Source organism: Mus caroli, unplaced genomic scaffold (assembly GCF_978045245.1).
Source record: "Mus caroli unplaced genomic scaffold, Mus_caroli_1 scaffold_5, whole genome shotgun sequence".
NCBI classification, from domain to species: domain Eukaryota; kingdom Metazoa; phylum Chordata; class Mammalia; order Rodentia; family Muridae; genus Mus; species Mus caroli.
In genome coordinates, this window is record NW_028227260.1 from 145,609,773 (window position 1) to 145,622,884 (window position 13,112).

Genomic DNA, 13,112 nt, shown 5'->3' on the forward strand with positions numbered 1-13,112 from the left:
GCTTAGGATCCTGAGCTGAGCAGCAGCATTTGTCTCTGTTTCTGGAATGTGGGTGCAATGTGACCAGTTGCTTCAAGCTCCTGCTGTCTTGACTTCCCTGTACATTTAATTATGAGTAAAATAAACCCTTTCTCTCTCTTTTTTTATATTTTTATTAGGTATTTTCCTCATTTACATTTCCAATGCTATCCCAAAAGTGCCCCATACCCTCCTCCCCACTCCCCTACCCACTCACTCCCACTTTTTGGTCCTGGCGTTCCCCTGTACTGGGGCATATAAAGTTTGCATGTCCAATGGGACTCTCTTTCCACTGATGGCCGACTAGGCCATCTTTTGATACATACACAGCTAGAGTCAAGAGCTTCGGGGTACTGGTTAGTTCATAATGTTGTTCCACCTATAGGGTTGCAGATCCCTTTAGCTCCTTGGGTACTTTCTCTAGCTCCTCCATTGGGAGCCCTGTGATCCATCCAATAGTTAACTGTGAGCATCCACTTATGTGTTTGCTATGCCCAAGAATGTCACTTGCCTCACAAGTGACAGCTATATCAGGGTCCTTTCAGCAAAATCTTGCTAGTGTATGCAATGGTGTCAGCGTTTGGAGGCTGAATATGGGATGGATCCCTGGATATGGCAGTCTCTAGATGGTCCATCCTTTTGTCTCAGCTCCAAACTTTGTCTCTGTAACTCCTTCCATGGGTGTTTTGTTCCCAATTCTAAGAAGGGGCAAAGTGTCCACACTTTGGTCTTCATTCTTCTTCAGTTTCATGTGTTTTGCAAATTGCATCTTATATCTTGGATATTCTAAGTTTCTGGGCTAATATCCACTTATCAGTGAGTACATATCATTTGAGTTCTTTTGTGATTGGGTTACCTCACTCAGGATGATGCCCTCCAGGTCCAACCATTTGCCTAGGAATTTCATAAATTCATTCTTTTTAATAGCTGAGTAGTACTCCATTGTGTAAATGTACCACATTTTTTGTATCCATTCCTCTGTTGAGGGGCAACTGGGTTCTTTCCAGCTTCTGGCTATTATAAATAAGGCTGCTATGAACATAGTGGAGCATGTGTCTTTCTTACTAGTTGGAACATCTTCTGGATATATGCCCAGGAGAGGTATTGTGGGATCCTCAGGTAGTACTATGTCCAATTCTCTGAGGAACCGCCAGACTGATTTCCAGAGTGGTTGTACAAGCTTGCAATCCCACCAACAATGGAGGAGTGTTCCTCTTTCTCAGCATCTGCTGCCACCTGAATTTTTGTTTTTGTTTTTAATAAAATCAATAATCAAATTTTATTTTTTTAATTTTTTTTAATTTTTAATATTTTTATTGCATATTTTCCTCAATTACATTTCTAATGCTATCCCAAAAGTCCCCCATAGCGCCCCCCACTTCCCTACCCACCCATTCCCATTCTTTTGGCCCTGGCATTCCCCTATATTGGGGCATATAAAGTTTGCAAGTCCAATGGGCCTCTCTTTCCATTGATGGCCGACTAGGCCATCTTTCGATACATATGCAGCTAGAGACAAGAGCTCCGGGGTTCTGGTTAGTACATCATGTTGTTCCAACAATAGGGTTGCAGATCCCTTTAGCTCCTTGGGTACTTTCTCTAGCTTCTCCATTGGGAGCCCTGTGATCCATCCAATAGCTGACTGTGAGCATCCACTCCTGTGTTTGCTAGGTCCCGGCATCGTCTCACAAGAGACAGCTATATTTGGGTCCTTTCAGCAAAATCTTGCTAGTGTATGCAATGGTGTCAGCGTTTAGAAGCTGATTATGGGATGGATCCCTGGATACGGCAGTCTCTAAATGGTCCATCCTTTCATCACAGCTATGAACTTTGTCTCTGTAACTCCTTCCCTGGGTGTTTTGTTCCCAATTCTAAGAAGGGGCACAGTGTCCACACTTTGGTCTTCATTCTTCTTGAGTTTCATGCGTTTATCAAATTGTATCTTATATCTTGGGTATCCTAAGTTTTGGGCTAATATCCACTTATCAGTGAATACATATTGTGTGAGTTCTTTTGTGATTGTGTTACCTCACTCAAGATGATGCCCTCCAGGTCCATCCATTTGGCTAGGAATTTCATAAATTCATTCTTTTTAATAGCTGAGTAATACTCCATTGTGTAAATGTACCATAATTTCTGTATCCATTCCTCTGTTGAGGGACATCTGGGTTCTTTCCAGCTTCTGGCTATTATAAATAGGGCTGCTATGAACATAGTGGAGCATGTGTCCTTTTTACCGGTTGGGACATCTTCTGGATATATGCCCAGGAGAGGTATTGCTGGATCCTCCGGTAGTACTATGTCCAATTTTCTGAGGAACCGCCAGACTGATTTCCAGAGTGGTTGTACAAGCTTGCAATCCCACCAACAATGGAGGAGTGTTCCTCTTTCTCCACATCCTCGCCAGCATCTGCTGTCACCTGAATTTTTGATCTTAGCCATTCTGACTGGTGTGAGGTAGAATCACAGGGTTGTTTTGATTTGCATTTCCCTGATGATTAAGGATGTTGAACATTTTTTCAGGTGCTTCTCTGCCATTCGGTATTCCTCAGGTGAGAATTCTTTGTTCAGTTCTGAGCCCCATTTTTTAATGGGGTTATTTGACTTTCTGGAGTCCACCTTCTTGAGTTCTTTATATATATTGGATATTAGTCCCTTATCTGATTTAGGATAGGTGAAGATCCTTTCCCAATCTGTTGGTGGTTTTTTTTGTCTTATTGATGGTGTCTTTTGCCTTGCAGAGGCTTTGCAGTTTCATGAGGTCCCACTTGTCAATTCTCGATCTTACAGCACAAGCCATTGCTGTTCTATTCAAGAATTTTTCCCCTGTGCCCATATCTTCAAGGCTTTTCCCCACTTTCTCCTCTATAAGTTTCAGTGTCTCTGGTTTTATGTGAAGTTCCTTACTCCACTTAGACTTGACCTTAGTACAAGGAGATAGGAATGGATCAATTCGCATTCTTTTACATGATAACAACCAGTTGTGCCAGCACCATTTGTTGAAAATGCTGTCTTTTTTTCCACTGGATAGTTTTAGCTCCCTTGTCGAAGATCAAGTGACCATAGGTGTGTGGGTTCATTTCTGGGTCTTCAATTCTATTCCATTGGTCTACTTGTCTGTCACTATACCAGTACCATGCAGTTTTTATCACAATTGCTCTGTAGTAGAGCTTTAGGTCCGGCATGGTGATTCCACCAGAGGTTCTTTTATCCTTGAGAAGAGTTTTTGCTATCCTAGGTTTTTTGTTATTCCAGATGAATTTGCAGATTGCACTTTCTAATTCGTTGAAGAATTGATTTGGAATTTTGATGGGGATTGCATTGAATCTGTAGATTGCTTTTGGCAAGATAGCCATTTTTACAATGTTGATCCTGCCAATCCATGAGCATGGGAGATCTTTCCATCTTCTGAGATCTTCTATAATTTCTTTCTTCAGAGACTTGAAGTTTTTATTATACAGATCTTTCACTTCCTTAGTTAGAGTCACGCCAAGATATTTTATATTATTTGTGACTATTGAGAAGGGTGTTGTTTCCCTAATTTCTTTCTCAGCCTGTTTATCCTTTGTGTAGAGAAAGGCCATTGATTTGTTTGAGTTAATTTTATATCCAGCTACTTCACCGAAGCTGTTTATCAGGCTTAGGAATTCTCTGGTGGAATTTTTAGGGTCACTTATATATTCTATCATATCATCTGCAAAAAGTGATATTTTGACTTCATCTTTTCCAATATGTATCCCTTTGATCTCCTTTTGTTGTCGAATTGCTCTGGCTAGGACTTCAAGTACAATGTTGAATAGGTATGGAGAAAGTGGACAGCCTTGTCTAGTCCCTGATTTTAGAGGGATTGCTTCAAGCTTCTGACCATTTACTTTGATGTTGGCTACTGGTTTGCTGTAGATTGCTTTTATCATGTTTAGGTGTGGGCCTTGAATTCCTGATCTTTCCAAGCCTTTCTCTCTTAAGTTGCTTTCATCAGACTACTTTATCACAGCAACAGGAAAAGGAAGCAAGACAAGGGGGGAAGGGGTTGCTGAGGCCTGAGTCCACAGCCTCCCACATGGTAAGGATACGATACCACTGAGCTACACTGAGCAATGTTGGTGTTTGTTTGTTTTAAGACTGGTAGCATCTACTAGTTCCATGACCCACTAATGTACCAAAAGTGGGTGATAAGAATCAGGTACAGTGAGTGACTCATGCCTGTCATCTCAGCACTCAGGGGACTGGGGCAGGGGGTTGTCCTGAATTCAAAGCTAGCCTGGGCAAAAAGTAAAAAAAATCTCTCAAAACCACAACAGAAGAGTGGGGTGTGAGGAGCTATTTACAGGCCAATAGGGTACACCACCACCAGTGGCAAGGATGGAGAAAAAGCCTCCTTGGACTGCTGTGGGGGTTAGACTTGTGGAACTCAGTCTGGCTATAAACAACTCGTTTTCTCCTCTTAGGAACACAGTTTTAAAAGTCAGCAAAATTTCAAGGGAATGCCCTTCAAAATTGTATGTTACTGCGAGTGCCTTTCAATTTCATTTGCCTGGAGCACAAAGAGAAGGAACAGAGGTCGCTTTCATTCAGGAACTGAAGTTGGCTGGGGGTGGGGAGGGAAGAGACCAAAGGCCAGGCCTCACTCTGGCCTGTACCTCAAACCACAGAGAAGCAAACACCAGACTGCTCCTCCAGATCAGGGGCTGATTGTGTGTGGTGTGTTAGGGAGAAGAGAATTGGATGAAAACTCAAATCAACCCAGCCAGGGAGGGACAAGGAGGGCCATCTCAAGGGGAAGCAGCTCCTGCTGCTGCTTGTGACACAAAAGCAGGGCTGTGGGTGTGGTTCAGTGGCAGAGAGCTTGACTAATATATATGAGGCCCTGAGTTCCACCCCCAGAATTGAAAAAAACATCATACAATCTAGATGATCCATGGACTGTGCCCACCCCTACCCCCCCCCATGTTCCCTGAAAGCTGAATATAATGGTGTGCCTGCCCCAGCACCCAGTAGCCCAGTAGAAGATGTAAGGACAGATAGAGGATGACAGAGTTCAGTAGTCCCTGCTTCCTGAGACAAACAAACAAACAAACAAACAAACAAAAAACTGCTGTCATCCTAAAAGATATTCTTTGTGCTGTGAAGCCGTTGGGCCTTTTGTGAACAGAAAGCTCACTAAGGCCTCTCTAAGTAGAACCTGCAGACATTCTCAGAGAGGGGCTACAACAGAAAGGAGGAAAACATTGATTGTACTTGGAACATGTTAATGAGAGGCGATTCCTCCCTACTATTTGTAGAGAAATACGTCCATCTATGTAACTTAGGCTGACTGGCTTCACTGTTATCCTTGCAGCTCTGGGCAGCAAATTTTAAGTATTGTAGAACTGGGATGGAGAAAAGACTAGAAAATCAACAGTCTTGCCTCTGGTGGCCACACAGCAGGACTGTGTGATGTTCTGGTAGAGCGCTGCAGAAGGCATGACTTTCCAGACACTGCAGTTTCCTGGGTGGAGCTTCAGAGGCTGGCTTTTAAAGAGGAGAAAAAATTTCCTCACTGCCAGTTTGGTTTGGGAAACAGAAAAGACACTTTGGCAGTTCCAGGCAAGTGGGTGAGGCCTATATGGAGGCTGGGGCCTTGAATGCTGCCAACAGCCCCTCCCAGCAACAGCTGGCTGCCCTACTTTTCTCTCTCTCACTTTAACCACCCCTTTGGAAAAGTGTCATTCCCGGCTCTTCCGGACTGCTAGGGATTCAGAGGTCAGGGACAACTTTGGCCAAAAACAAAAGAGAAAAGAGTCTTCTCTCTTGCAGAAGGAGGGAAGTTGGCAGTAAGGACAGGCCTACCTCTGGAGGAAGTATAGGGCTGACCTGACAAAGAGGAGAGTGAGCGCTGCTGACCATCTTGGGAGGCCAACACAAGGAACTATTTTGAAAAGCACCTATAGACATTCCCTCTGAGAACCTTTTCCAAAGATCAAACTTTGGAAAGTTAGTTATTGTATAGTGAGTGTGTGTATGAAAAGCATTTGTAAGAGCCGAGGGTGTAGCCCAGGGCCTTGTACATGCTAGATAAGTGCTATCACTGAGCTTGCAAAACATTTGTCTTCGAGACAGGACCTGTAGCTCTGACTGACCTGAAATTTGCTATGCAGACCAGGCTTGCCTGAAACTCACACAGATCTTCCTGCCTCTACTTCCCAAATACAAGGATTAAAGTCGTGTATTTGTGTGTGTGTGTGTGTGTGTGTGTGTGTGTGTGTGTGTGTGAGAGAGAGAGAGAGAGAGAGAGAGAGAGAGAGAGAGAGAGAGAGAGAGACTACACCCAGCAGGAAAACACTTTTTAAAGGAAAAATATGAACTCTGTCTTTACCCATTTTTAATATTTTGATTTCAATATATTTTTATTCTTTAAGAATCCTGTACGAGTATAGAATATATTCTGATATCTCCTCCATATTCTTCTCCGTAACTCCTCCAAGATATACCCTTTTCTGTTGTGTGAGACAAGTTCACTTTGTAGCCTGGCTGACCTTGAACCATCTTGCCACAGCTTTTCAAGTGCTGGGATAACAGGTGAAGGGCTCTAGCAGTCTTGGGCTTGGCTAACACCATACTGGCAAGCCTAGCCCTCCCCCTGTCCTCCTTCTCTCTCCCTTGTAAACCATAAATTATATCCCTAAAGCTAGGTCTATTCCTTTATTTAAACACCTTCTGATGCCCAACTCATCCCTGAGGCTGGCTACCCAAAGTCCAGCAATTAAAAGCCTTTGGCTCACATACTTAACATGCCCAATCAAAATATACTACTGCATCATAACCCATTCTAACACAGACCTCCTTTTTTTTCCTCCTCTTAAAAATTATACCTGCAAAAATTTCACCTCTTAAAAATGACCTGCAAAGTCATTTGCTCCTGTTTTCTGCCTGAGCCAGAAAGCAGCCACCTTAACTTTTCTTCCTTGCTCAATAAAGGATCTCTTTTGGGGGGGGAGCCCCCATTGTATGCAGGTCCCTTTAACAGGCAGGTGTCACCATGCCTGGCATCTCTCCCATTCTTGAAAGAGCCAATAGAAAGAGATCATAGCATCACTATTGGCTAGTGCAAATGCTGTTCAGAAGCCTTCCTGGGAGCTTCATTCCTGCAGTTTCCTTCAGGACGTTCTGAGGCGTACTCTACTGAATGAGCCACAAAATTAGAGCCACCAACACTATGCTTTGTTGTGTTTATATATAGTCTGGTTTCTCTTCTCCTGGACACATGAGGGACCCTACTTCCTTGTCTTAATAAGTACAGTTTCTTTTATATGAGCATCGATTGTCGTGTAGCAGTTTCCTCCTTGATTGAAACATTTCATCCTGCAGGGAAGCTCCTTAAGAGAGGAAGCAAACAAACCAAAAGAGCTTTAGGAAGTTCCTAGAACTGACCAGATTCACGAGGTCCCTTCCTTCCAAGAGTAAACAGTGAAGAGCTGCTGAGAGTTGCTCTCAGTGGAATCAAACTACAAAGAAGACTGAGATCAGCTCGACTGCCTAGGAACAGATAGACAAGCCCAGGTCCTGGAAGAGGCTCAGACAAACTGAGTCACTTGGAAAGGACACCCTCCAACCTGTTGAGTTGCCTGCAGGTTTCCAACTTTTATGAGCTGTCACAATGCTGGGGTAGGATTTGGTGATGCAGCTGTTGTTGAGTTATTTCTGCTCCTATAAGTAACCCCTCACCCATATTCCTATAAGTGACACCCATCAAACTCATAGGTTCACCAAGTTGGACTTTGGTGATATCTGCACTTTGGTGTGTTGTGGGATCCCTATCTGGGTTGAGTAGACCTGTGTGTGTTGCATCTACCCAGGAAGTCTGTCACACAACATCAACACAGGGCAGCTGTGTGGAAACATTTAGAAAGAATACTTAATTCTACCAACTTCCCTTTCCCTGTGGCTTGGAATGTTGAAGCTTTGTATTTTGGTAACCATACTTGAGTCTGAGTAGTTACAAGGAGGAAGTACCACACTGACTCCCCTAATAAGCCTTCATTGGCTATATACCATAAGCAAGAAATACACTACAGTAAGATGGTGAGTTTTTTCCCCAGGGGCTGATTGTCACTGCAGCAGAATGTGTCCCATCCTGACTGCTACATACAGTTTTGCTTAGCAGAACCTATGGTACCTAGTTAACATTTATCAAAGTGATAACTAGCCAGTGATTGAGGGGAGTGCAGCCCCTTTACATGGATCCAGCAATTAACCTGAATAGGGTGGTGAGGGAATGAAGAAATGACACATACTTGGAGAAGCCTCAATACCCCAAAGCTGGGCATATTTATTATAGAGAGTTGAACAGAGAGGCAGGTTATTGGATACAGTATACAGATCAAGGGGACAGGTATAGCTAATCTCAGTAGGGGCAGTCTTTGCAGGGGAGCAGTCTTCAGACTGTAAATTTTTGGGTGGTAGAAGAGGCTATGGTGGACATTTTCTGCACACACTGCCAACATTCACACTCAGACCCCTGAGAAAGGCCTTGCCATCCCTCTGAGCCTCACTTGGGGAGGGCTTTGCCACTCCTGTGGGTCTGGGGGCCCGCCTTGGGGTCCTTGACATGGCTGTGCTAGTGTCAATAGCACATGTTCACTAAGGGCTTCATCCACACAGGACAGGCTTTAATGAATTCCTAATGACGAAGGTTCACTTTCTGATCTCCCAAGAGTTTATAAATGCTATCATTCAGTCATCTCTGGGTCTATTTGGCAATAAGTAGCTCCCACATTCCCAGAATTTTATTGGAGTAGGTATGTCTGCAAAACTCTGTCTCCCAGGAGGCTATTTTAGTGTTGATATTTGTTCAAAAATGCATCAAAATAAATACTCATTTAAAACTGGCCACCTAACCTAGGCAGAACTAGAGCAAAGTTTTGAGGCTATTCCAAATGAAAGGACATTACTCTCAAGGCAACACCTCATTCCTCAGGAACCTAGGCTGTGTGTCTGCTGTAGACTTCCATAGCTACCCAAACACAGAGACCTGCCCAAGGGGACTCTAGTGGTCTTTACTCAGTCTCCATGGCCACAATGCACAGTTGAGCAAATAACATTTCTGACTTCATCAGATTCTCACGTTTGGAAAGGAAGACATTCAAAGAATCAGTTTGCTCTGAAACATTAAAGTCAATGAACAGGCTTAGAGTTATGAGCACTGTGACTAAATGAAGACAAGTCAAGATTTAGGAATTTAATTTTCTACCACTAGGAAAATGGCTACTTTAAAAACAAATAGTTCACAGTCATTGATATTTCAACAGTATATATATTTTTTAACTTTTAAAAATGTGTGTCTGGTTCTGGAGATGAAACCCAGGGCCTTATATATGCTAGGCAATTCTACCACTAGGCCACACTCCTAGACCAGAACGTCTTTTTTTGTATTTTTTGACAAGGCCTCATGTAGCCCAGCTGGCCAAGAACTGGCTATAACCACTGAGCAGTCCACTGAACTTCTGATCTTCCTGCGTCCACCTTCCCAGGGCAGGGAGTGCTTACAGTCATATGCTACCATGCCTGCTTTATGCAGTGCTGGGGATCAAACCAAACCCAAGGTTTGTACATGTTAGGCATGGCTCAATCTCCAGCCCCCAAAGAGTATATTTTAAATAATAGTATTTTAACAGTTATAGATACCCTGATTTTCAATAATGCTATTGATAAGAGAATAGCTTCATTCTTAGGTTAACACACACTAAAGAACTTAAGGGGAGAGTCAAATTTAAACTATTAGTAAGAAATAATACAGTAGGGAGAGAGACAGTGCCAGTAATCCTCTTGTCCCCATGCCCTCAACAGCACTGGGATTATAGGCATGCTCATTTACTGTGCCCAGAATTTCACAAGAGTTCTGACGATCAGCGCTCAGGTCCTCATGCTTCCACAGCAAGCACTCTTAGCCACTCAGCCATCTCTCTCCAGCCCCCAAAGTCAACTTTGTCTAAAAGCATACATCCAGAGCTAAGCGGCGCAGGCTGCCCTGCGACCTCTCAGTGACTGCCTCCCAGGCCTGTCACAGTTGGGCTCAGGCTCCTTTGGTGAGCCACCAAGTTACAGAGCTGGGAGAAGAACCTTCAGGGCTCCTGGGTAGAACTGCACTTCAGCAATGGGAATGGGAGCAGCATTCCAGCCCCCGTCTCTATTTATAATGGTGACATGGGGGAAAAAATATACTGCTGAAATGCCCAGCATGAATCTGGACAAAGTAACTGCAAGAGTTCTCACTGTGACAGCCCACCTCACTCCCAGACACCACAAGATACCAACAGAGCTGAAATAGACACCCACAGCTTTGGTGAGAAAAACAGCACTCCGAGAAAGATTATATTGAGAGAAGAGAACTTGAAAGTATCTTGAAGAAAAACTCAGATTGGATATGTATGGGATTAGTCAACTCGGCAGAAAATATTCCCCCCAAGGAGTTGCTTTTTAAACACCCGAAGCGCACAGCTACTCTCAGCATGAGAAACACAAGTGTTATGAAGAAAGGGGGCATTTTCTCAGCATACTTTCTGAAGGTTTTCCTTCCATCTCTGCTACTGTCTCATCTGCTGGCCATTGGCTTGGGGACCTACATTGGAAGGTGTCTGACAACTTCCACTAGCACCTTCTGATGAAGATTTAGATCTGACTTCTGCTCACACAATGAGGATTCGTGTATGAGCTGCGACAGCTAATTGAAGAGCTAGCATGGTCCTTGGGTGTTTGCACTATGTGTGTTTATTTGTTCTGTAAATGCAGTGTTCCTGATTTAGTGAGACAGAATGGACTCTTATCATGACCTATAATTATACCTATGGGATCAATTAATAAGCAGGTCAGACTGATGCCTATTGTAGCATTTACTAGTAAATTTCTTTGAATATTAGGTATAAATAGTATAAATAATTTTATATAGTAGCAAGGGTGTATTTAAAAATGATCTGTAGTGGTGGGTGGGTGAAAAAAAAAGATCTGTAATCATAATCCAGTTAAGACACTTTACACTTCAAAAGAATGAGTAAGTGATATTAAAATCATTAAAGGGTTCCCCCCACCCCACCCCACCCCAAAAAAACCCTATATATGCTCAAGAGCAAGTGAGATGCCTCAGCAGGTAAAGATGTTTGTCACCAAGCCTGACCATGTACATTCAATCTAATCTCTAGGACCCACATGGTTGAAGGAGAGAACAGACTTTCACAGCTATCCTCTGACCTCCACCCATGTCATACCATGGGCATGAGAGTGCCTCTACAATATGCAATTTTAAAAGCAAAACCAAAACAAGTGCATACTCCAGACCAGCAGCTTTCACATTTTTAAACTATAACACTGCCATTAAATATAAATTATAGCAACATATACACACAATTTGAAAAAGCACATGCAAAAATTACAGATTACACAACACAGTGTTGATCTTGGATTTGGGGTTTTTTGTATGGTTGTGTGCTGAGGATAGAATGCAGGACCTTGTACACGCTATACAGTATCACTGAGCTACATCCTTAGACCCTTCATGCCTTGTATTTGCTTTTAAAGATTTATTTCTAATTGTATGTGTGCACGCACTAGAAACCATTGTAATTCCAGCAACTGGGAGGCTGAGTGAGTAGGATCATGTTAGAGAATTAAAGGCCAGCTATAGAGTGAGAACCTGTCACACACAAACACACATAAAGAATGATGAAATTATCAAAGAATAAAAATAATCGTATTTTTTTTAAAGTATTGTTGCCACTGACATCTTCACCTAGGCTAATGTGTGCGGGTTTTGAAAACTCACCTCTCTATAGGCAAAGAAAGGAACTCAGTGCATGAAAACTGTACATTTATTTCCAGGACATAGACAAATACAGCTGTCACTGCTCACAGTGTTGAGGCTTACCAAGCATCTCCTTTGCAGACACATATCATGTTTATTGGCCTGATCACCTGATGGCCCGTTAGGAACCTGCACCTTTTGCAATCAGCTCAGGCTGGTTCTGCTGCCAACAATGAGAGGGTGCCTGGCTAGTTTTTTGTTTTCTTCAGTCATGAGTATAGAAGCCAGGGCCTCTCCCATTTTAGGCAAGCACTATAAAACTGGCCCATAACCCCCAGCCCAGGAGACAACATTTAAGAGGCAACCTGCCAACAGTTACCCTCGTGGCCAGGGCCTAGAGAGCTGTGGATTCTGAAGCTGACAAAACCTCTGCTCTCTTCCACATGACCACGAGAAAAGCTGGTGTGTCAGGGGCCCTGAGTGGGACTGGGCATCACATACTCCACACTCAGAACCCCCTGAACGTTCACATGGATGCTGTTAGAGCTTTGCCCTTGGGAATACAGTGGGAACACCCTGGGGAATCTGAGTCCCCTTCACACACAGGTCCTTGCTGATTTCTACTCTCCTGGCTGTTAGTCTCCATTCAAGCAGCTCACAATAACTTCCATCCCTGATGGAACCATCCCAGCTGGAGACGCTCTGCGCTGCTGATAGCGCATGTTGTGGGAACAGACACTCTTCCCACGAAAAGAGATACTAAGAAAAGAGGATTCTGTGCTGCCTTGGACATTCACAATACATTGGAAACTCACAATTGCATTTGAAAGACTCTGAAAAGGCTTAGAGAAACTGGTTTAACTTTAACTTTAGCGTTTTATAAATGTGGTCCACAAACACACACCTTAATATAATTCTGACAGTGCCTATACTGAGGGATCAATTGTGGCATAAAAGAAATGAAACTGGTTTGAAATGCCTCTTAACGCACACCTCAGACCTCAGCAACAACTGCCTGCCTTGGATCTAAGTCTTTTCCCCATGCCCTTTCTCTAATGCCCTGTCTACCTTCCTGAACCTCGTTGTCCCCAAGTCCCTGGGGATAAGGGGGGTGGGGGGAAGTATCATGTTAGAAAAGTCAGGGATTGGGTTTATGGGCTACTGACAGAGAAGAGCTGACATAGTTCTTAGTACTTAGCCAATTGAGTCCTAATATAATTTAGGCCTGTGGGCCCAGGCCCATATTCATCCTTCTCTTTTTCAATGTGTTAGAGACCATACTGTGAGAAAGCGAGCTTTTCACAGTCTTCCACCCTGACAA

At 43.4% G+C, this 13,112-nt stretch overlaps 1 pseudogene; it reads left to right on the top strand.

Moving 5' to 3' along the window:
- Positions 1–9,557: 9,557 nt before the first annotated feature.
- Positions 9,558–10,658, top strand: LOC110287074 (BCL2/adenovirus E1B 19 kDa protein-interacting protein 3 pseudogene; annotated as a pseudogene).
- Positions 10,659–13,112: the final 2,454 nt, after the last annotated feature.